The sequence below is a fragment of the Lactuca saligna genome, chromosome 2 (genome assembly GCF_052625555.1).
Source record: "Lactuca saligna cultivar CGN05327 chromosome 2, ASM5262555v1, whole genome shotgun sequence".
NCBI classification, from domain to species: Eukaryota; Viridiplantae; Streptophyta; class Magnoliopsida; order Asterales; family Asteraceae; genus Lactuca; species Lactuca saligna.
The window spans coordinates 20104112-20128165 of NC_136418.1; the positions used below are offsets into that span (position 1 = coordinate 20104112).

The 24054-nt window shown below is 36.7% G+C and overlaps 1 non-coding gene across 1 annotated transcript; it reads left to right on the forward strand.

Moving 5' to 3' along the window:
• Positions 1-18905: 18905 nt before the first annotated feature.
• LOC145033157 (small nucleolar RNA R71) lies at positions 18906-19012 on the forward strand. Its single transcript, XR_013677395.1, has one exon. It is a non-coding gene; the product is annotated as a small nucleolar RNA R71 (small nucleolar RNA).
• Positions 19013-24054: the final 5042 nt, after the last annotated feature.

Consider the following 24054-nt stretch of genomic DNA (forward strand, 5'->3'; position numbering starts at 1 on the left):
GGTTATAACTATAGGACTTATGATGTACACTAGGTAGGTACGAATGAATGCGTGTCTCACAAGAGCCTTAATTAAATCTACGCGAATACTGCGTCACGTTGTTTAACGCTTTAAGTAATGTTTCAAGTATGTATTTTTATACTACAAAACATTGGTGATGGAAAATACCATTTGTTTTTATCAAAATGTCAAATGGTTATTGTTATTAGCCCAATTAACATAGATTGTGCCGTGAGGCTCAATAAACACGAAATTTAGTATAACCGGCCCAATAATCATGTAATGAGTATATAGGCCCAATACTCATGAAATGAGTATATAAGGCCCAATAAGCATGTAAATGGGTATTTGAGGCCCATTTTTGATAAAATGACATTTTTGGCCCATTAAGTCGAGAATTTACCATAAATGCCCATTTTTGATAAAAATGTTGTTTTTTAGTCCATAAAACCGCGAGTTTTCAAATAAAGCCCGTTTTATGAAAAATTTAGACTTTAGACCCAAATTAACCGTATATTATCATTTAAGGCATTCTTTTACGAAAAATGACACTTTTGGGCCCATAAAACCGTATGTTTAAAAATAAGGCCCAATAAAACCGAAAATCATCAATTTAAGCCCATTAAACCAATAATGGCTCCAAAAGTCCGTCTTGTTTAAAATTTGGATTATTTCTTTACTTTTCTAGTAACTTTTGCATGTTAAATCTTTTCAACATTTTGTAGAGTTACTTCAAGTGATTTAGTTTTTAAACATCACCGGGATTTGGTAGGTATTTCGAGTTTTATGAAAGTTTAACATGTCTTCATGGCTTAATCACAACATATACATGAAAGATACACACATTCATGCATAAATACTTAGATTTAACACAAAACCAACTTGTATTCTCCCCTAAAAGTCACTAAATCACAAAAAAGGAGGGGTATGAAGCTCACCTTGTTGATGGATTGGTTTTGATGAAGAAATGAACGAGAATGAAGGTGTTTTCAGCCTTGGATGCTTCTTTGAGATGAATTTTCGAATCCTGGAGAGTTCTAAGAGTATGACCATGAAAGCAAAGTGTTTATGAGGAAAGGATCTAGCATAAAATGGAATAAATCAACTTGATTTTATATGATCTTACAAAAATGTGAAGCTTGAAGTGATCTTCTTGAAAGCACACACACACACACAAATTCACGAATTTTAAAGTGGGAATGGGGAGTTCTTGGTGTTCCTAGAGAGATAAGGAGTTGTTAGAGTTTTTGTGATTGGATAATGGATGAAGTGAGGAGGGTATGGGGGTCTTCGGCCGCAAGTAGTGGGAGTGAGAAGAGAGTGGGTTAAATGGGTATTACATGGAGGTTAGACTCTAAGTGCATAGACGTTTTATGGTTAAATTGCATGGATAACCTCTATGCATTAATGAGGTGTCAAGTATTAGGATTAGTACCACATTTTTTTAAGATATATATAGGGCTGAGAATTAAGAGAGGGAAGCATGAAAAACACATTGTGCTTAAATTTATTTGTAATTGATATTGTATTGGCCCATTAGGGATTTTCGATCCATGTGGGCTCATATATGAGTTTACGACTAAAAAATGGTTAAGGAGATGGGTGTTCGGCCCAATATGGTTAAATGAGTGAGTTTTCAGCCCAATATGGTCCATGAAGAGTCTTATGGCCCAAAATACTATTGCTTAATGAATGTGGCTCCCATTAGGGTCCAAATAAATGTTTTTGGCCCAAAAGAACCAAGTTGATGGGTTACAGGCCCATTAGGCCGAATAAGAGAATCCTAGTCCAACAAGAGGTTTGAACCGGGAAGTTAGGGTTTCAAGCACAAGGTTGGGTGAATGCAGTGTAATGAATTAGGTTTAGAGTTTACACATATGATTTTGATTCGAATTCTTGTTTTTGAATGAATAACTTGTATAACATAATACTTAGGGTTACACAAATTCACCAAAAGTAATTACACATGGACAGAATTTCCTAGTCTTAAAATACTAGTTGTGACATCATCCCCTTGTTAGAGGGAATTTCATCCCGAAACTCTTTTGAAAGCTGATCTTAAGATCTGGAGAAAAGGTGAGGGTACTTTCGCATCATTTGATCTTCATGTTCCCATGTGAATTCCGGTCCACGCTTTGCGTTCCATCAAACCTTCACAATCGAAATGGGCTTTGTTTTGTACTCTTTACCTCTTTGTCCCAGATTTCAACCGACTCTTCGACGAACAGGAAATTCTTGTTTACCTCAATCTAATCCAGGGGAAAAACAAGGGTTTCATCTGATAGGAACGTTTTTAGATTTGACACGTGGAATACTGGGTGTACGTTGTTAAGCTTCAAGGGTAATTATAGTCTATAGGCTACCAGACCGACTCTTGGTGAGGATCTCGAAGCCCAATGTATCATGGGTTTAGTTTTCCTAGCTTTCCGAATCGTACCATCCCCTTCGAGGGAGAGACTTTCAGTAGCACGCGGTCACCCACTTTGAACTCCAAAGGCTTTCGCCTTTTATCAACATAACTATTTTGTCGGTCTCGCGATGCTTGGAGTCGGGCCCTGATTTGAACTATCTTCTCTGTTGTTTGCCAAATGATTCCAGGTCCTGTAAGAGTGTTGTTTGGTGTTTTCCCTCTTGCTAGCTTAGCGTCTCCCACCTCATCCCATCAAATAGGTTATCTGCATTTCCGGCCATGCAAAACTTCAAAGGGAGCAACCATAATACTTGTGTGGTAGTTGTTGTTGAATGAGAATTCGAGTAGCGGAAAGTGAGTATCCCATGCCTTGCCAAAATCTATCACACAAGCTCGGAGCATATCTTCTAGTGTTTGAATACTTCGCTCGCTTTGACCATCGATCTGAGGGTGGTAGACGGTACTCATGTCAAGTTGGGTCCCCAATGCTTTCTGGAGAGATTGCTAGAATCGTGTGTTGAATTTACTATCTTGGTCAAAGATGATAAATATTGGCACTCTGTGCAGTCTCACCACCTCCCTGATGTAGATTCGAGTTAATCTCTCCATCTTATAATTTTCTTTAATTGGTAGGAAATGGGCGAACTTGGTTAACCGATCAACAATTATCCAGATGACATCCAGACCATTTGTTGTCTTAGGTAATTTGGCTATAAAGTCCATTTTATAAAGACCATGGTTATCCATTCCCATTTCCACTCAGGTATGACAGGTTGTTGTAGCAATCCCGAGGGCTTCTTGTAACGCCCGCATACATGGGCTAGTCAATTTAGAGACAATGAGCGTCAAAATTAAAGTATGAGATAAGCCCAATATCTTTACATAAAGTTGTAGTGTTCAAAACAAGGATTCGGGTATATAAAGAACGTCGAAATCCGAGTTACAATGAAGAAGTTATGACACATCGAAGTTTCGCGACGGAACCGGCACAACACCGGGAAGCGTAAATAGTGAATTTATGATGGAGTCATATTCAGCCTTAGCGATCTAAACGCAAGTTGTAGAATTTGTTATACCGAGATTGTCCATAAAAAGAATGCCCAAATCGGGTTTCGTATGAGGAAGTTATGATTTTTCGAAGTTTAGGCTTAGTAGTGTACAGCCCGAAATCTGAATAATAGATCGATCAGTTTTAGCTAACACAAGCTAAACAAGAATTGAAGATCTCGTTATTTGTAGCATAACGATAAGAAAATAGATGAAAACGGACGTCAGATGAAGATGTTATGAATTTTTAACGAACCAATTGTGACAACCCGAAATTTCTATTTTGAATAATCATTCACTTTAATAGAAATCGGAATGATTTCTACCATCTGTTAATCATTTTGGGAGTCATTTTAAGTGTTTTAAAGCTTAGTACTTCAAGGAATAACAGGAGTGAGGATTCCCTATGTTCATTTTGCATCATTTTCACAAAAACTCTAAGAGTTAGGAGTTTTCGGTCCAAACACTATTTGGGCCGAAAACCCCCTTGAGTATATATATGACACTTAGCCATATTTGTCACCTTTTCACTCTTTCAAGAACAAGGACCGAAATCCTCTCAAGTATCATCCGATTTTTCCTTCTAAATCTTTAAAATGTAAGTTTTTCTTACTCTATGTAGTTAATTCCTCCCATATTTAAGTGTTTTTACATGATTTCATCTATGATATCATTCGATTTATGTAGATCCTCAAGTGTTCTTAGTTACACCAAGAACACACACTAGTGTTTTGGGCCGAAAACACCCTTCTTTGCTTCCACATTGTAAGTATATATCTCTTATACTTGTTATCTAGTAAGGATACTTAATTTAGAGCCTTGAAATCATCATTTTTACAAGAACAAAAGGGGTTTTCGGTTGGTACATCTCCTAAAACCGAAAACCCTAAAGAAAGGTGTCAAAATGACTTTAAGCCTTCCTAATGATTAGTGTTAAGTCTAGAACACTACTTGCTTATTGGAAACCCTTGTAAAACACCTTATGCATCAAAGAATAAGCGTTTTGGCCAACCTTTGGACCGAAAACCTCTTAGACTGAAAGCCAAATAAACCGAAAACCTCTTGGACTGAAAGCCAAATAAACCGAAAACCTCTTGGACCGAAAACTCCCTTAAGTGAGTATACAACCCTTAGATGCAACCCTTAATACTACTATCACTTGAATCAAAGTCTTTTTCCTTATCCTAGGGTGTCTTTACTTGGTTAATTAGTTGTTAAATGACTAATTGTATCCATATATGTGTTACTATATGATAAATAGGATTCGTGTGTGCTCAAGCCTTCACTTGACACTTAGCATCCTAAACCATCTGTTTATCCAAACCATTCACTACAGGTGATTTCATACCCCTTAATTAACCTTTGAAATGCTTTTAAATGTTTTTAAATGCTTTATGGGGGGTGGGGGGAATACAAGTTGAATCATGTTAGTTATTAGATCAATCACATGTGATTAATAACTAGCATACAAATGGATTTTTCATACTTTAAACTGTTTTACTAAACAAATGACTTCAAACAGTTTATCAAACTATTTTACATGTCAAACTTTTCATCAAATTCAATTTGTATACTAAAACTTTCTTGTACAGTTTTCAAACTTGTATATTGTTAAAACCATGTCTACTACATATATAGTTATATGGATAAGGTTTGAAGGACTTAGGAGAGATAACCTACTTTTCTTCCTGTCCTTGTTTGGTTGTGGTCTTAAAGTACCCAGTTGTTTGTCCGAGTGTCGTTGAATCCTTAGTTATATATTATGTATATATGTATAGATATAAAGACTTTTATCTCAGTTCAGTACATTCAATCATACAAACAAGTTTACTAATAAACTATAATAGTTATAGTTTAGAGTTATACTACTTACTACTTCTAGTTCAATGAAGCATAGAAGAGTCAGTTCATTCATGAGTCATTACTTATTACTATGAGAACATGTACAACTATACTATGATGAGAACACATACAACCATACTAGGATGAGAACATATACAACTATACTATGATGAGAACATATACAACGATACTATGATGAGATACAATACATTACATACACAAGTATACTTTAACATAAATGTGATCCACTGTATCGGAGCATGCCTTCATTGTTATGGTCCGAGTTGTGACCAGAATATCCTGGAGGGAGAGCGTGAGTTTGCGTATATATCTACACTGGATTGACTATCCTACACCTTGCTGCTAGCTACAGCGGGACCTACAGGTCTTCAGGTGCCAAACGTCATACCTTTCGATGTCTTACATCGTCGTGTTCATTGTGTATAGTATGGTACAATTAATCACATAATACCTTGATATAAATCCGGTTTAAGGTAGTTAGTACAACAGTAGTTCCTACAATACAACACCACAATACTACATTTATTTACTCGTTACATTTATTTGTTGATCACTTCACCTAAACATTAATGTACAAACTATATTTTGATAATGATAGTTACACTTGGGAAAATTACACACTTTTACAAGAAACAAACATACAAAACAGTCGTGCCTTGTAGAAGGCCACTTTTAGTAAAAAAATATAGGATTTTCTAGGAGTTACAAAATTTTACAAATACTTACAAACATTCACATACTTTTACTACAAACGTTTACAAACTCTTACTTCAAACAATGGTTCAAACATTTTGATACACACATAGACACTAAATACTTATGAACTCACCAGCTTTAATGCTGATAAACTCTTTCAAAATAACTTGTATTCTCAAGACATCAGTAGACAGGTACGGATGCCAGCTTTTGAGAAGATGGAGCGCATTTAAGACTCATATTATATTTTGGTTTATGTTTTGGTGTCTTATATACTACAGAACACACTTGTATTAAAATTATATATTTAATGCAATGGATGATGTTGTTTACTTGTTTACTATTATACTGTGTTGTGATACAGTACATGACGTCCTCCTCCCCAGAAAGTTTCCTCCGTTCTCGGTTTTAGGGTGTGATACCAATCCTGTCCCGACCTGTTAATAATATAACTTTTAAAATTAAGTCGAAATTAGCCGACGGAGTCTAAACGAATGTTGTAGAGTATGTTCCCGCCTACCCGTGTATATAAAGAACATCATAAACGGAGCTTGTATGAGAAAGATACGAATTTTTAATGTTTGGAATCGAAATCACGAAGTCTATTGCGAGAGGGATGATGTGGCCTCATCTCAGCCGTCGATCGTTGATCGCAGACCAACCGTCAGATCGCGCACATCGCCTCGCCTACACGTCGTGTACAAGTTCGGAACGCCCTGCGTAGCTTCGGTCTTATCCCATTTGATGTGTCAGCCAGTTAGTGCAAAGCTGGCAACCCTATTCGAGGAACGCCCAACGTTCCCCTTCCGAACACGCAACGTAACCGAGCTGCTGACCGCCTATAAAAGGCTGCGAAGGGATCTGAGCATTTCACACCAAATCTCATTCTCTCTCTAGCCTATTTTGAGCTTCCTAAAGCCTAGGTGAACCACTAGCACCCAAAGGAAACCCGAGGCTCCCGGTGTCCCGAAAAAGGGGTCTTTCGGTTTAGAAACGTTGCCTCTGAACAAAGCCCGGTTTTCTATAAAACCCGCTGTAAGTGAGCTACGCCTACGCTATTTTTAATATAGCTTCTAATTAATTATAGTAACATCATTAGGACCTTAATAAAATTATTGGGCTATTATTATGAGTTATATAGTGTTGTTTAACGCTTATATAATAAAAATAATAGCTCGACTATTAATTAGTCTCGGTTAACGTTAGACTAAACCCTAGTGGTATTGATACTAGGTTTTATCGAGGAATAATTGTTTTGAGATAACGAAGCATTGTTCGAGGGCAAAATCACCACCATAAAAAGTGAGTGCATAGTCCCTTTAATGAACATGATTTTAATATAAGTATTGACTGAAGTATTAAATATATGTTTATGTGCGAATTATTTGATGTTACCTGAAATACGTGTTCAAGAACATACCTGATTATATATAATAATTTGGGACAAAGAGTAAACCTAAATTAATTATGAGGAATATTGGGTAGTATCTTCTTATGAGTACGAGCGAGTTATACTCCGAGAATAGAACATTAATATATGCCATTAATCCGGGAGCATAGATCAGACATAGTCATTATCCCTAGTCCAAGAGTATGGACTAGACATAGTCAAATGTCATTAGTCCGGGAGTATGGATTTACACATCGACACTTGCTCGTAATCCGAGAGTATGGAATAGGCACAATTATTAATCCAAGAGCATGAACTAGATCCAAGAGTATGGGTTAAGTAAGAGGTAAAATTTAAGGTCTGAGAGTATGGATTGTCTCGTTGTGAGGACTAACGGGGTGGGGTATGAGTTGATTATATATATATATATATATATATATATATATATATATATATATATATATATATATATATATATATATATGGGGGAAAGTGAATATTTTGTGTGTTCTAAATTATATATATGATATAACATTGTTGGATTGAAATCCTTATGTACTCACTAAGATTCCCAACGTGACCCACTCTCGCTTATTTGTATCATAGGTGACGATACAAACCTACTTTACACTGAGAGTTTTAAAAGAGATGTAGATCACTAGTATAAATAAATCTTAGTTCTGTTTATGCTTATGTTTCTATATTGACGATGACATCCCAAGGTTTTAAAATGAATACAAATACATTTCTCTGGAAATGCTTTGATAATGTAATTATCATGTTTTTCTGGGAACATATTCCGTAACATTTTCATTAAAATAAGTACTCTGATTTTTATAAAGCATAAACATAATTGGTCTTTTCTGGCCGTGAAAATGGGGATGTCACACTTCTGGTATTCCATTTTAACCTTGGCGCAAGTGAGGCACTTGCTCATGTAAGTGGAAATTAATGCTTTCATGTTTGGCCACCAATATTGTTGATTTAGTTCCAAGTACATTTTATCAGCACTGGAATGGACTGAATATCTTGTTTTGTGCGTTTCGTTCATGACCACCTCTCTGAACCCTCCAAAATTTAGGATCAATATTAGGTTGATGAGGTAATAAGCTCCATCCTCTTTTATTTTGAGATTCTTGTCTATCCCACGTAGCACTTCAGTCGCAACATTTTCTGGCTTTAGGGCCTCCAATTGAGCATCCCTGATTTGTGTGGACAAGTGGGATTGGATGGTCAATCCTCGCGTTTTCATTCGTTGACTCGTGTATTCCTTCCTGCCCAGGGCTTCAGCCACCACATTAGCCTTGTCCGGATGGTACTTGATCTCGCATTCAAAGTCGTTGAGCAATTCTACCCACCTTCGTTGCCTCATGTTTAGCTCCTTTTGATTTAGAATGTGATGGAGGCTTTTGTGGTCCGTGAAAATGGTGCAATTTGTACCGTAGAGGTAGTGCCTCAAAATCTTCAGGGTGAAGACCACAACTCCCAGCTCGAGATCATGGATGGTGTAATTTACTTCGTGGGTCTTTAATTTTCTGTACGCGTAAGCTATCACTTTTCCACACTGCATAAGAACATAGCCTAACCCTTGATTTGACACGTCGTAATACACAACGAAATCTTCCGTTCCCTCAGGTAAGGATTGTACCAGAGCACTACAAAGGGCTCATTTCAAGGTTTGAAAATTAGCTTATTGCTTGCCAGTCTAATTGAAGGGTACACCTTTTTGGTTTAGAGTGGTGAGGGGCTTGGCGATCTTATAGAAATTATGAATGAATCTTCTATAATATTTGGCAACACCCAAAAAGTGTTTGATCTCCGTTGGCGTCTTTAGAATTTCCCAGCTTTCAATAGCTTTGATCTTGTAAGGATCTACATGAATTCCTTCCTCAGTGACTACATGACCCAAGAAATTTACACTGCGAATCCAAAACTCGCATTTGGAGAATTTTTCATATAACTTCTCTGCTTCCAATGTCTCCAGGACCTGTCGTAAGTGTTGACCATGTTCTTCCTTGTTTCGAGAATAGACAAGTTTGTCATCGATGAAAACAATTACAAAGTTGTCTAGGAATGGCTCGCAAACTCGGTTCATGAGGTCCATAAATGTTGTGGGAGTATTCGTTAGATCGAAGGGCATAAAAACGAATTCATTATGGCCATATCGAGTTCGAAAGGCAGTTTTGGGGATACTGTCACACCCCCAAACTGGAACGGTGGAAACGTTCGGGGGTGGAGGACGTCATGTTTAGTATCACAAGACATGCATCATAGTAATCAAAGTAATAAACAACCATTTCATTAGAAAGAAAGTGTTTACAAAGTATGTGGTTCACATAACATAGACTACAAAGTAAATAACAAAACAAGACTTGAAGCTATACTGCTCCATCTTCTGAATCCCAGTGTGCGTACCTTTCTACTGGTCTCCTGAGAATACAAGTTATTTTGAAAGCGTAAATCAGCATTTAATCTCGTGAGTTCATAAGATTTTAGTGATGTATGAAGTTGTAAGAAACTTGTAGTAAGTTGTAAGTTCTGTTTAGAAAAGTTTGCCTGTTCCTCCAGAAGATCCTATATTTCCTAGTTTGATGAAAGATAAGTTAAAATGACTCCAAAATCCTTTCTATGAATACTAAATGGATACAAGTTATATAAAACCCAAAGTAAACAAACAATCGATTGTGTGTATCTACCCTAAGCCCACAACCAAACAAGGAACATGAAATGAGACTTAAGGGGGGAGTTTACGACCAACCTTGAGTTTACGGCCATAAACTCAAGTGTTGTGGTTGTGAACTCCTTTTGGTGGTGATTAAGGATTGAACGTTGTACAATGACTCTAGCAGGTACTTCCTAACACTCATTCCTTGAATGTGCTAGGCTTAGAACACTCAAATTGACTCTAAACAGTGCTAAAAGATAGCAGTAGCGAGTCTGAATTAAGGTTGATTGGCTTGACTTACAAGGAAAAAAAATTCAGGTTGTCACAGATACTGCTTCCCGGAATGCAGCAGAGTTTACCTCCGGCGGATGCGGCGGCGGTAGTGTCGTGTTTTTTTGTGTATGTACCTTCGGGGAATATGTTGAGATGGAGCAGAAAGATGATGAGTACATAACGAGCTTGGATATCCCTTATTGTCTAACAGTTGCAGTGATGCGATTTTACTTATAAATGAATCTATACAGTAACAAGAAATATCAAGAATTGAACACATAGTAGATATAAACATCACAAATAAAACATAGAACCATTTCATTAATGATAAACTTCATAGTACAATACATGAAAGTTCGCCTTTGAAAGGCATACAGTACATAGAGAAAATCGAATCCATCAGCATAACGGCTCTATGAGTAGTGTAGTCACTTAATAATAAAGTTCGTACTACATACAATAGTACATGAAAAGAGAGAGTCCTATCAATAGTGACGGTGATACTCAAATGTCGAACTGACGCACTAGAAGTTCAGCCAATTCATTCGCCTCACGAGTGATCACATCTTCCCTTTGTTCTGCTCGAACGGCCCTAGATTTGGCCGCAAAGAGTTGTTGCTTGAGGTTGGATACTTCTTCCTCGAGAGAGCCTATATGGTCAGTAGTGATCTCCTTCACCGTGTACTGGGATGGTAGGGTCTCCGAAGGGTGGGCTTCAATAGGGTATTGCTTAATGTCCTTTATCTGAATCCTCGTCAGATTCTCCATCATCATAGTCCATTTCCATATACTCTTCGAGTCTCACTTCTGGATTTTCTTCTTGAACCATTTCTGGTTCTCCTTCAATCCATCCATTAGCCATTAAGACCTTGTAATAGAGGTCTCCTTGTTGAATTTCAACCATGGTGCCTGTGCGAACATGGAGGTGTTAGAAGCGTGTAAAAAGTGTATGTGTGAAGAGTATATGTTATCCCAAAATAATAGTCTTCTAATTGTGTATGTTTGGGTTTCATAAAACTTCTTGGATATGTGGTTGGTAATTTTCTAGATTCATTTCCCACCATGATCACTCCCAAGCACATGTTGGTCATATTTTCAATAAATATAGATTATCATGCTATATTTACCCCCAACACGATTACATAACTGCCCGGGGTTGACCATGATGTTTAGCCCCTCTAAAGACTTTTATTATTTCTTATCGTGACAATACTCTAATATGCACACATAGGTATGTATTTTATTTTTATTCAGAGTGTTTTAGTCCCAATGTATTTAGCATTGCATATCTTGTATTATTAGATATGCCAGTTCACTATAAACATTGTTCTGATACCAATCTGTCACACCCTCGTACCAGAACGGCGGAAACGTCCAGGGGCGGGTGACTTCATCTTAATGTATATAAATGAATCATAGACAACATCATCAACATAGATTCAATAATACAACATACAGGGTTAACATCATTGTATATGGTTCACAAAAACTACATGCCAAAATATTAAATGTATGATGGAAGAAAAAAAATACGACATGAGTCGACATGTTCTTGATGACCGACCAGCTTAACGAGTCCCTGAGAATACAAGTTATTTTGAAAACGTCAACATATATAATGCTGGTGAGTTCATAAGATAGTTTGTATGAAAACTTTGTATCATTTTCTAAACACCAGAAAATCTGATATGTTCTGTAAAAATGGTTTGTAAGTTTTGTTTCAAATATTCTCGTAGAGCATGCATGTTTTTGTTTGATAATGTATAAAGAGAGTTCCCAGAAAATCCTACACTTTCTGAATATAAAAAAGATATGGTCTTAACCCCAAGACCTGAGCAATGAAAATGTATAGTACGTACTTTGTATCACGAAAGAGTATATGTATTTCGTAAATTTATTTGTTTGTTATTCTCTATGTGAGTCACTATTACCATGCTTGATATGATTGTATGCATGTCATGACGTTCTTCAGGCGTCGCGATAGGTAATACATTTGTCACCCTAGACTGGCCCGTCTAGCTGTAGCGAACAACTCAGGTGCGGGGGTGTCAACCCCATACAGATCTACACACAAATTCTCACTCTCTCTCTCTCCAGAAGACTCTAGTTATAACTATAGGACTTATGATGTACACTAGGTAGGTGTAAATGAATTTGTGTCTCACAAGAGCCTTAACTAAATCTACGCGAAAAGTATGCCACGTTGTTGAACACTTTAAGTAACGTTTCAAGTATGTATTATTTGATTACAAAACATTGGTTATGAAAATACTATTTGTTTTTATCGAAATGTCAAGTACTTAATTTTATCAGCCCAATTAACATAGATTGTGTCATGAGGCTCAATAAACACGAAATTTAGTATAACCACCCCAATTATCATGTAATGAGTATGTAAGGCCCAATAGTCATGAAATGAGTATATAAGGCCCAATAAGCATGTAAATGGGTATTTGAGGACCATTTTTTATAAAATGACATTTTTGGCCCATTAAGTTGAGAATTTACAACAAAGGCCCATTTTTTATAAAAATGCCATTTTTGTCCATGAAACCGTGGGTTTCCAAATAAAGCCCATTTTTATGAAAAATTTACACTTTAGGGCCAAATTAACCGTATATTTTCCTTTAAGGCCCTCTTTTATGAAAAATGGCACTTTTGGGCCCATAAAACTGTATGTTGACAAATAAGGCCCAATAAAACCGAAAATCATTGATTTAAGATGTAACACCCGATTCCTGGTACGCATCTAATTCAAGCATTCTTGTGTTTTTCTCTAGGACTCGACGAATTGGATGCCCAACTCGTCGAGTAGTGTCGACATCCGCGGACAGTTTAAGTGACCTACTTAATAAGTCGGGAGACTGACTCGGCGAGTAGGTGCTGTTTGAGTGAAACCCTAAATTTGAGGGTTTGTACCCTATTTAAACACCTTATATTAGCCTTCATCGTCTGTATCACTCCCAGAAAGTTGTATATCAAAACCCTAGCCGTTTTTGTGTGTCCTAAGGACATTTTGGTGCATTTGGTGGATTGTGAAGGTTGAGAAGAAGAAAGAAGCTAGAGAGTTCGAGTTGGGGCTTGGAGATCTAGAGATTTTGGTTCATTTACAGCTTAATCAAGGTAAAATGCCACTGTCTTGGTTTTTCCATGTGTTTATTCGTCCTTAGGGTTTGGATTTTGGGTACTTTTAGGGCTTTCCAAGCCATTTTCGGATTTGTGAAGTGTTATGTGGAGTCTTGACTTCAGATTTGAGTCATTGGAGGCATCTCATGGCATAAAGGTGCCAACTCTATGGCCATGAGAGACCCCATGCATCTTGTAGAACACCTTTTATGGATTTTTGAGCTAATAACCCCATTCATGTTCACTAAGTTTGGAACTTTACGTGTAAAATGAACATTAGGAGGACAGATCTATGGTATTGATGTGTTAAGACCCATTTAAATCGATTGTATAGTAATGGTCAAGAGTGGACTCGACGATTTATTCTTGGAACTCGGTGAGTCGGGGTGTAATGACCACCAAATCCTTTCTGTTGATGGACCAGATGATAGTGTGGAAGGTTCCTCGGTTGTTTAGACTCATAAGGGACGTGTGAATCATGGGATTCGACGAGTGTTCGAGAACACTCAGTGAGTCCAAGGCAATATCCCACTCGTTGAAGATGGATTTGATGAGTTGTTCTTACAACTTAGTGAGTCAAAGATTGTACGAATTCATATGTTGAAGATGAACTCGACGAGTTCAAGAATGAACTCGGCGAGTCCGTTGAAGATTTTCCGATGTGTGATGAAGGTGAACTAGTCGAGCTCTTGATAGACTCGACGGGTGGAGACGGGTTTATGACTTTTGGTTGATATGGGGACTCACCGAGTTAGCGGGACAACTCGGCGAGTTAGGTCAACTAGATGTTGACTTTGACCATAGTTGATTTTGACTGATTTGAGTTGACCCTAGTTAGGGTTGCATATTCAAATTCATAATTTAGAAGGGTTGTCGTGTAGGGGTTGAGGAGTACTGAAGAGTTGAGTTACATGCCAAGGATAATTCAGACACTACACGATATCGAGGTGAGTTACCTTCTAGTAGGGGTGGGTCTAAGGCCACAATGTCGGCCTACCAACAAAAGTAATTGGTAGATAATTGTCTTTGTGATAATTATCTTGGTATGCTTATGTGATATGTTTATGAGTTATGCTTATGAGATATGCTTATATGATATGCTATGTGAGTTAGTGGTAGTAGTAGGGAATAGCTTTTCCCTAACTTGGTTGTTAGGACCAAAGGGTAGGTCAGTACCCCAGATATGCCTGACCGTATGATTATATTTGATATTGTATGATAGAGGTAGGGGTGAAATAGTACCCGATGCTGGTTGAGATAGACCGGAAGGTAGTCGGCACCCCAGAATGGGTTGACATGGGTAGGTCAGTACCCCAGAATGGCTTCACATGGGTAGGTTAGCATCCCATAGTTGCTTGATATGGGTAGGTCGGGCACCCAAAAATTGCACGACAGTATGCATGATATGTGATTGTATGGTATGTGGTATGATGGGGGAACTCACTAAGCTTTGTGCTTACAGTTTCAATTTTGCTTTTAGGTACCTCTTCATCCAAGGGGAAGGAGCCTACAACGTAGCAGCGCATCACACACACACACACATTTGATTTTCGCATAGAGTTTTCTAGGATTGGATTTATACTATTGTTCGATGATGTGATTTTTAGACTTATTCATGATAGTTTATGGGTTGATTTGATATTGAGAATGTTTTTAGTAAACGGATATATATTTTACTTAATTACAAACGAAATTTTTGGACTCGAAAATTGGGATGTTACATAAGCCCATTAAACCGAAAATGCCTCCAAAAGTTATATTGTTTAAATTAATTGTCAAAAATGGCCCTTTTGCATTATTTCTTTGCTTTTCTAGTAAATTTTGCATGTTAAATCTTTTCAACATTTTGTAGAGTTACTTAAAGTGATTTAGTTTTTAAACATCACCGAGATTTGGTAGGTATTTCCAGTTTTATGAAAGTTTAACATGTCTTGATGGCTTAGTCACAATATATACATGAAAAATATACTCATTCATGCATAAATACTTAGATTTCACACAAAACCAAGTTGTATTCTCCCCCAAAAGTTAGTAAATCACAATAAAGGAGGGGTATGAATCTCACCTTGTCGATGGATAGGTTTTGATGAAGAAATGTAAGAGAATGAAGGTGTTTTCGGCCATGGATGCTTTTGTGAGATGAGTTTTCGAATCCTAGAGAGTTTTAAGAGTATGATCACGAAAACAAAGTGTTTATGAGGAAAGGATCTAGCATAAAATGGATAATATGAACTTGAGTTTATATGATCTTACCAAAAGTATGAAGTGTGAAGTGATCTTCTTGAAAGCACACACAAAACTCATGAATTTTGAAGAGGGAATAGGGAGGTATTTGTGTTCCTAGAGAGATAAGGAGTTGAGAGAGTTTTTGTAATTGAAAAATGGATGAAGTAAGGTGGATGTGGGGGTCTTCGGCTGTAAGTAGATGGAGAGATAAGAGAGTGGGTTAAATGGGTGTTACTTGGAGGTTAGACTCTAAGTGCATAAATGTTTGATGGTTAAATTGCATGGATAACCTCCATGCATTAATGAGGTGTTAATTATTAGGATTAGTACCACATTTTTTTAAACATATATATATATATATATATATATATATATATATATAGGGTCGAGAATTAGGAGAGGGAAAGAAAGAAAAAGAAATTGGGATTAAATTTATGTGTGATTGATATTGTATTGGATCATTATGGATTTTCGATCCATGTGGGCCCACATATGAGTTTACGGCCCAAAAAGGGTAAAGGTGATGGGTTTTCGGCCCAATATGGTTAAATGCATGAGTTTGCAACCTAATAAGGCCAATGAAGAGTCTTATGGCCGAACATACTCATGTTTAATGAATGTGATTCCAATTAGAGCCCAAATAAAGGTTTTTGGCCCAAAACAACCAAATTGATGGGTTACTGGCCCATTAGGCCCAATAAGAGAATCCTGGTCCAATAAAAGGTTTGAACCGGGAAGTTAGTGTTTCAAGATCAAGGTTGGGTAAATGCAGCGTAATGAATTAGGTTTAGAGATTGCACAAATGAATTTTTGATTTGAATTTTTATTTTTGAATGAATAACTTGTTTAACATAATACTTAGGGTTGCCAGAATTCACCCAAAGTAATTACACATGGACATAATTTTCGAGTCTTAAAATACTAGTTGTAACACCAACCCACTGGATTGTGTTATGTAGGATGCTAGATGTCTTTGTGAATCTTGCATTTTTTTGTTTGCCTTGAAATAAACCCTAGGGCTGGGACCATAATTGTAAAGTTGGGTTAAAAGAAACCCCAGGGTTGGGCCCATTATTACATATGAGGGTTGAAACATAACCAGGTTTAGGCCCTTGATTGTATGTTGGGTTGGAATATACCCCAGGGTTGGGACCAAATGTATGTATGGTATGTAGTGCTTTGGGGAAGTCACTCAGATTTGTTGTTACATTTTTATGTTTACGGTTTTAGGTACTTCCAGTACGAAAGGGAATGGCCTAGCGTGATTACACATCATCCCCCTCATGATTCCGCATTTAAGGCTATTTTTACTCTGCTGATTTTTGATATACTATATGGTGGTTGATTTTGAGACACATGATGTATGGTATTAATGATTTATGAAATGAAAATTTTTATCACTGTCTTTCGGATGTTACAAGTTGGTATCACAACCTTGGTTTGAGGGATTTAGACACACTTTCGAGTGTTTAAGAACTAAAACTGTGGAATCGACAATTTTTTCAAAAGTAAAATGAATTTTCGATAAGTTTTTTTACAATGAGAAAAGGGTTGTGATACGTGCAATCAGGCGAGCTTAAGTAACACTAGTACAAAAATGACCTATGGTCATACTTTCCGAAAAACGGCCTGTGACATTTTTTCTTAAAAGTGTGGCCAAAGGTCGCGACAAAAATTTAGAGACTGGTTTTGGATACATTTAAATTAGAATGTGTGGTCATTAAATAGACAATCAACACTCTTACCACACTTAATTATACCAAACGTGACAAACATTAGTCACACTCGAAAACTGAGATCATAGATCACAATCAGCTACATGTATGGATTAAGATTGTCATACCTTTTTATGAGAGACAGTAGATAAAAGTATCGTCACATGAGTTAGTTCTCTGTGTGTCTATAACATGGTGTCTTTTTAGCCACATAACAGACAAACTAGCTAAAAGGTGATACATATGGTCACGCTAAATATTTGTGTGTCCATAGGGCGGTTCTGTACTAGTTGTATTTAGTTTAGGCAAGAAATTAAAAGAAGTTAGTATTGGTTACTTATGGTCATTTACTTTTTATTATGTGTGTCAAAATATTATGAATTGGCATTAAGAATAAACAAATATTGTGTGTGTAGGTAGCATTTAGTTACATTTACAGCTATTATATGTGTCTATATGTAAATATAGTCATAAATTGGGATCCCCTTTACATGCTTTACAAACTTTAAATGCTCCTTCTCCAGTAGACTAAGTGCAGCCCGGGTGGGAAATGGCAAAGGTGGCTGATAAGCTGGAACGGACTCAAAGGATTTTTGATCAGACATGCGCCACGTCATGGCCATTGGAGTGCCACGTAGTGGCGAAGCTGGTTCAGCAACTTCTTCACTTTCGAACTTTAACTTCTTTGGTTTTGGATCGGGTTGCTGTGGTTCTTCTTCCAATGCCTCCAGGAACTCAGAGATTGCTTCTTCTTCAATATCGATGGCCATTACGTGAGATTGGGTCTTTACTTCGGGATTCTTCGGGGACAATTGTTCCTGCACTAGAGTGGCTAGTTGACCAAATTGTACTTCAAGGTTATGGATGGAGGCTTGCTGATTCTTTATCAAAGTTTGTTGTTCCATAATGGTAGAATCAGTGGCATCGTGTCTCTTTTCCGAAGCTTCCATAAACTTCATTAAAATGGTCTCTAGGTCGGGTTTCTTCTCGACTGGTGGCTGCTCCTTTTGATAAAAGCCTCGACCTGTCTGCCTATACTTCTCTTCTTTTTGCTTCTTATACTCTTCATATGGCAGCCACTCCTTCTTCGGTTTCCTCCATTCCTCATCATACTTATGCCCACTAGAGTAACACACTTGAGCTTTCCTGTTCCCAAACTCATCTACATTGCAGTCCTTGGTCGAGTGTGGACCACTACATCTCTCGCAACCCACTCTTATGGCATGTATTGACTAGTCCATTTGTGTTATCCTTCGATTCATATTATACAGCATGGCCATTACAGCTTCTATTTCTTAAGTTTGGGCCCCTCCACCGCCTTTGATTTCATCTTGCCTAGGGTTGTGGTATTCGCGATAGTGCTTCATGAATTCTTCAATCAACTCCTTGACCTCCCTTGGATTTTTCTTTGTTAATGGTCCTTGAGAGTCAAGGAGTTGTATCGTCACAATGTTGACCCCATCATAAAAAATTGAGATCTCTTGTTGCACATTTAGATCATGCTGAGGGGATTTTCTGAGCAAGCCCTTGTACCGCCCCCATGCTTCGTATAATGACTCCCCCATCTGTTGCTCAAAGTTGGCTATTGCAATCTTGAGTTTGGCTATCTTGGATGGCGGGCAAAACTGGTCCAGGATTTTCTCACACATTTGAGCCCAAGTGGTGATTGTACCCGGTGGAAGTGATTTTAACCACTCCTTAGCAGCTCCTTTGAAAGTGACGGGAAGCATCCTAAGCAAGACTGTGTTTCTGTTGACATTTGGGACATTGAAGTAATCCGCAATGTCGTTGACTTCATCTAGATGCTTAAAAGCATCCTCATGATCTTTCCCAAAAAATGGGGTATCCTTCAGTGTAGTCAATATGTATCCCTTCAACTCGAATGTGGCAGTGGCAGGTATTGCGGGTTGGACTAAACTGGGACCCACATCTTCTCGGATGCGCTTCTTGTAAGCTCCCATGGACATCTCTTCAATTGCTCCCATCTCGTTCCTTGGCTCATTCTTGGGTTCGCTCGTGTATTCTTCAAATTCCGGCTCGGTATCGCTTTCGGACTCGGTTTGGACAGGCGTATGATCTAAATGCTCAAGATTGCTCTTGTGCCTCGCGGATGAACTTGACTCTCCTGTCTTCTTTCCCGACTTCCTAGAAAAGGCTGACTTCAAATCTTGTAAGGGCGTCTTTTCTTGTGAAGTGCAGACTCGGGATCTTCAAGTGGTGGCACCAAGTGTGTGTTTGAGCTTCTGGTCATGAACTCCTGCAACTTGCTAAACTAAAAAAAAAACGTAAAACTGAACTAAAATAAGAAAAACTAACTACAAACTAAAAATTTAATTTTTTAAACTTCCCACGTCGTGGCCAGTATATGGCCACGTCGTGGACTCTGTGATTAACAGAAAAAATTTTATTTTGCTAAAAAATTAACTTTTTGTGGTTTTTTTTACTCCACAAGAAGGATCGATTAATTTAATGCAAATAAATAAGCTAAAAACTAAGTTGTTCCCCGGCAGCGGCGCCAAAAACTTGATGTGCACAAAAGTACTCACTAATTTTAATAACTATAACCTAACAAACTTAACTAACTATGCACTTATAGGCAGTGTACCTAGTCAAATTATAGTATAGCTTGGGTAAGTCGGGTGTCGATCACAGGGAATGGTGTTCTAATTTAATATATTTACTATTAAATTAACCTAATTTATTAACAAGTTTAAAAGGGGTTTTATCTGGTTTTACAAGATCAGATGAACTTAAATCAAATTCAATAAATAAAAACACACTCTTGTTTAGTTTGAATCCACTTCTCCCTTATGGCTAGCTAATGATTATGGATTATTAAGTTGGTTTTTATTTGTATTAGTAATTTAGTTCTAATTTTACCAATAATTAACCAATTCATGTCAGACCATGTATGTTCACACATAATTAAACACAGAACTCTTTATGAATGTAAATATGCTATGTAAGATTTGTAATATAAACGCAATTATATTCACAATACACGCTCTCTAACACAGCTAAACTCTATTTATTCTAATTACTAACTAAGATTGGTCAATCCTAGCTCTAACAATTCAATGTTCACTAAATCATTAGGTAAACAAGTTCATCCAGTTTAATGGTCACTAAGATACACAGAACATGCAATCAAGCAATTAGAGAAACAAACAATAGCATGCTAGGTTATACAAATCAAACACAAACAATTTTTACCAACTAAAATTAATCCATAAACATTGAACTATTCATAAGTTTAAAGCTTCATCTAGCTAAACAAGAGTAGCTAGATTCAACTGCTCATCATAGCAACTAAACCAACACAGCAAAAAATAATGAAAGACATGTTCTTATTTAACTAGAATAATAACCTCTATTCTTTTTGGTGTTTAAAACCCTCTTCCAGAACTCTTTTTTTGCTCTGAATCATCCCATGGATCTCTTTCCTTCTGCCAAAAAAAGTTCTCTTTCGTAATAATCAGGAGCACTTAAATAATCTTCAAAAACCCGTGCCACGTCATAGCCAGCTGTGCCACCTCGTGGGCTTCAAGTAATCTGTATCCTCTAAGGAAATCTTCCGTGTCACGATGTCTATCTTTTGGAAACCCCGTGCCACGTCATGGGCTTCATCGCCACGTCGTGAATTAAGTATTTATCGTGATTTTATTATTTTCTTGTCTTTCAAGCCTCCCATGTTCCACATATTGTCACTTTTGGTCCCTCTCTTCGAAAATCCTTTATATTGACTGAAAATAACAATTTAAAGTCATAAGTATCATTATTCTAAACATATTATCAATTTATTAATAAAAATGTACTTAAATATATCCTAAAAATAGGTATAAATATGGCAATATCACTAAACCTTAGTAAATCATGAAGAATAGTTTCATTCATCTTTTGTTGTGGAATTTGGCTAGCGCATAAGAATGTGTACTTGATCCCTTAGTCCTTCACTTGAGTCACATATACATGTGAACAAGAAACTAGTCTTAATTTTTCAAAAATGAAAATTCTCATTCATCATGCTAAACAACTCGCATGATTCCAAGTTTCGGTCCAATTGAAACTTGGGTGGTGAGAATCATTCCTTATTTGATAAATTTAGACACTACCACAAATAAAAGAATCAAATTCATATTTCCAATATTGCTAGAAACATACAAGCATCAAGTATTCATGAATGCAATCGTAAGGAGATATAAAATAAAGAAAACTTTTATTTATTTTTCCAAAATGCGGAAAAACCTTTTTGCTTGCAATGCAACTGATATTTCAGGTTTCCTAGCAATCTATCATAACTCATAAGAAGTAGCTCAAGAATCTGATCTTTAAACCATGCGATAGAAATCCATCTACTCGATCAGATTTAGCATACTCTTTTCTTTAAGTTTCCGACCCTTTTCTTGATCCTTTCATACATCAAAATGTATTAAGAATTTTCAAATGAAACTTAAGAGAGTTAGATAGTGGAGTTACCTGAAACAGAGTCAAACTTTTGATTCTTCTTTCTTTCAGGTAGCTAGGGTAGCTTCGATTCCAATACCCCTTTTTCTTCACAATTAAATCATATAGACTCTTTGGGAATGGTACAAAAGGCTCTCCCAGACTTAGACTTTCTCTTTACCTTTTGGTCAACCGGGTTGACCAAGGCCGATCCCTTTCCATTTGGGAAGAGAAAGCTTTTCTGGACTTCAAATGTTACCATTCTCCATGTCCATGGAAGTTTGAGAAATATACCTTCCATCCATATTTGCTTGACAGTTGCACCAAACCATTCTTGATTCAACAACAATAAGCAAATAAGAAAGATCCATTAGGGTCATGTCATGACCTATCACATAGTAGTCTTTCTATATGACTCAGGAAGTGATTGAAAGACCCAGTCAATAGCCAACTTCCTTAGGATAATGACACCCAACATTCTCATCTTGACAATCTGTGACTTCATTCCTAAGACATGAGTGCACACAGGAATTCCATTTTTAAGTTTTATTGTGAGTAGGGATTGAGTGATCTTGAACTTTTCAAGTCTTTGAGCTGGTGGGATAGGGAGAATAATTGAAAGAGGTGGAGGAAGAGAAGTATGATTTCCATGAGACAAACTTGGGAAATCATCTTCATTAGAAAGCTTGCTTTGGGAAGATCATTGGTTTCTAAACTAGACATCTCAATGGGAGGAATTCAAGTAAGTTGATTTAAGTCCTTAATATAACACCCAATATAAAGTATTAAGGCTAGGACCCAACACAATATTTTATAACTTAGAAGAGGGATGTTGTAATCCAAGCTATAAGATATTTAAAGGTAGGTGGATGACGATTCACCAATTTCCACCAAGATAAAAGAAATATTTAATTAGGTTTTAATTGGTTTTGAAACTTCTAGATCTTTTGAGATTCATTGAACTTCTCAATGGTATATTTCAATCTCGAGTGTGCCCTTCAGGTTTTGTGAGTGGGATGCCGAGGATCACAAAAAAAGGTGAGAAGTAACCATGAAAATATACTTGGTACCCTTAATATTTACCCCTCAATCGATGTGTTGGTTAACCACACACGCTCCAACGATACTATGATAAATATTAAGTTACCCTTTGCCTACCTTGTTAAGTATAGGTTAGTGTGCTGGTTAACCACACACACTCCACTAACGGCTTAAACAAAGTGCAAAGTGTAATTTCATGGATTAGCAGCTTATTCACATTTTCCTAAGTAACTAAGATTGGGAATTTATAAGTGTTTAGTTACTTAGTATTTATCATTAATACTTTTAATGAAAGGGGAATTATAGTTATTGTCCTACATTTTTCGGCTAACGACCCTCCACTGATCAAGGAAGTGGTGGGTGAGAGTGGACACCCATTAAGTTGCCCTTTTATAGGTAACAACCTTATACCCCCCCTTATAGACGGGCTTCGTGAATGAGGCCTACTAATGGTAAGACGACTTGCTCTTATACATACGTACATATATATATATATATATATATATATATATATATATATATATAAACTTATAATATTATAATAGTATAAGGGTTGAATTTTAATTCATTAAAAATCTAAGGGCTTAATTTGGAATTAAATTGTTCATAAAAGAAAACTTTTAAAATTCCAAAACTTGAGGGCAAGTTTTGTAACTTTCAAAACTTTTCAATTCCATATATTATGTGTTTAAAGTAGTTTTAATTAAAAAACTCTTCAAGTTCCATAACTTGAGGACAAGTTATGGAAGACTTTAAACTAATTAAGAAAGTGACTCTTCATAATTCATAACTTATGCAAGTTGTTCTTTTCTCATAACTTATGATTTAATGGCTTATTAAAATGAGTGACTTTTCATTTTATGTAACCATTGTGTTCTTTTAATGAGTTTAATAACTTGTGACATTTGGTTATCCATAACTTGAGGATAAGTTATGGACTCCATTAAAACACATAATGATCAAGAATTAAACTACCAAGAAGGTTACAAATAATTCCTATGATCATCAAAACTCATAAGTTCAAGAACATGCATATCAACAATTTCAAGAATCATAAAATTAACCATATAAAACTTGAAATTTTGATAACAACTCTGAAACTGTTTAACCATAATCATTATCACATCAAAAAACAGTTTTTATAAGTCCAAAACAGTTT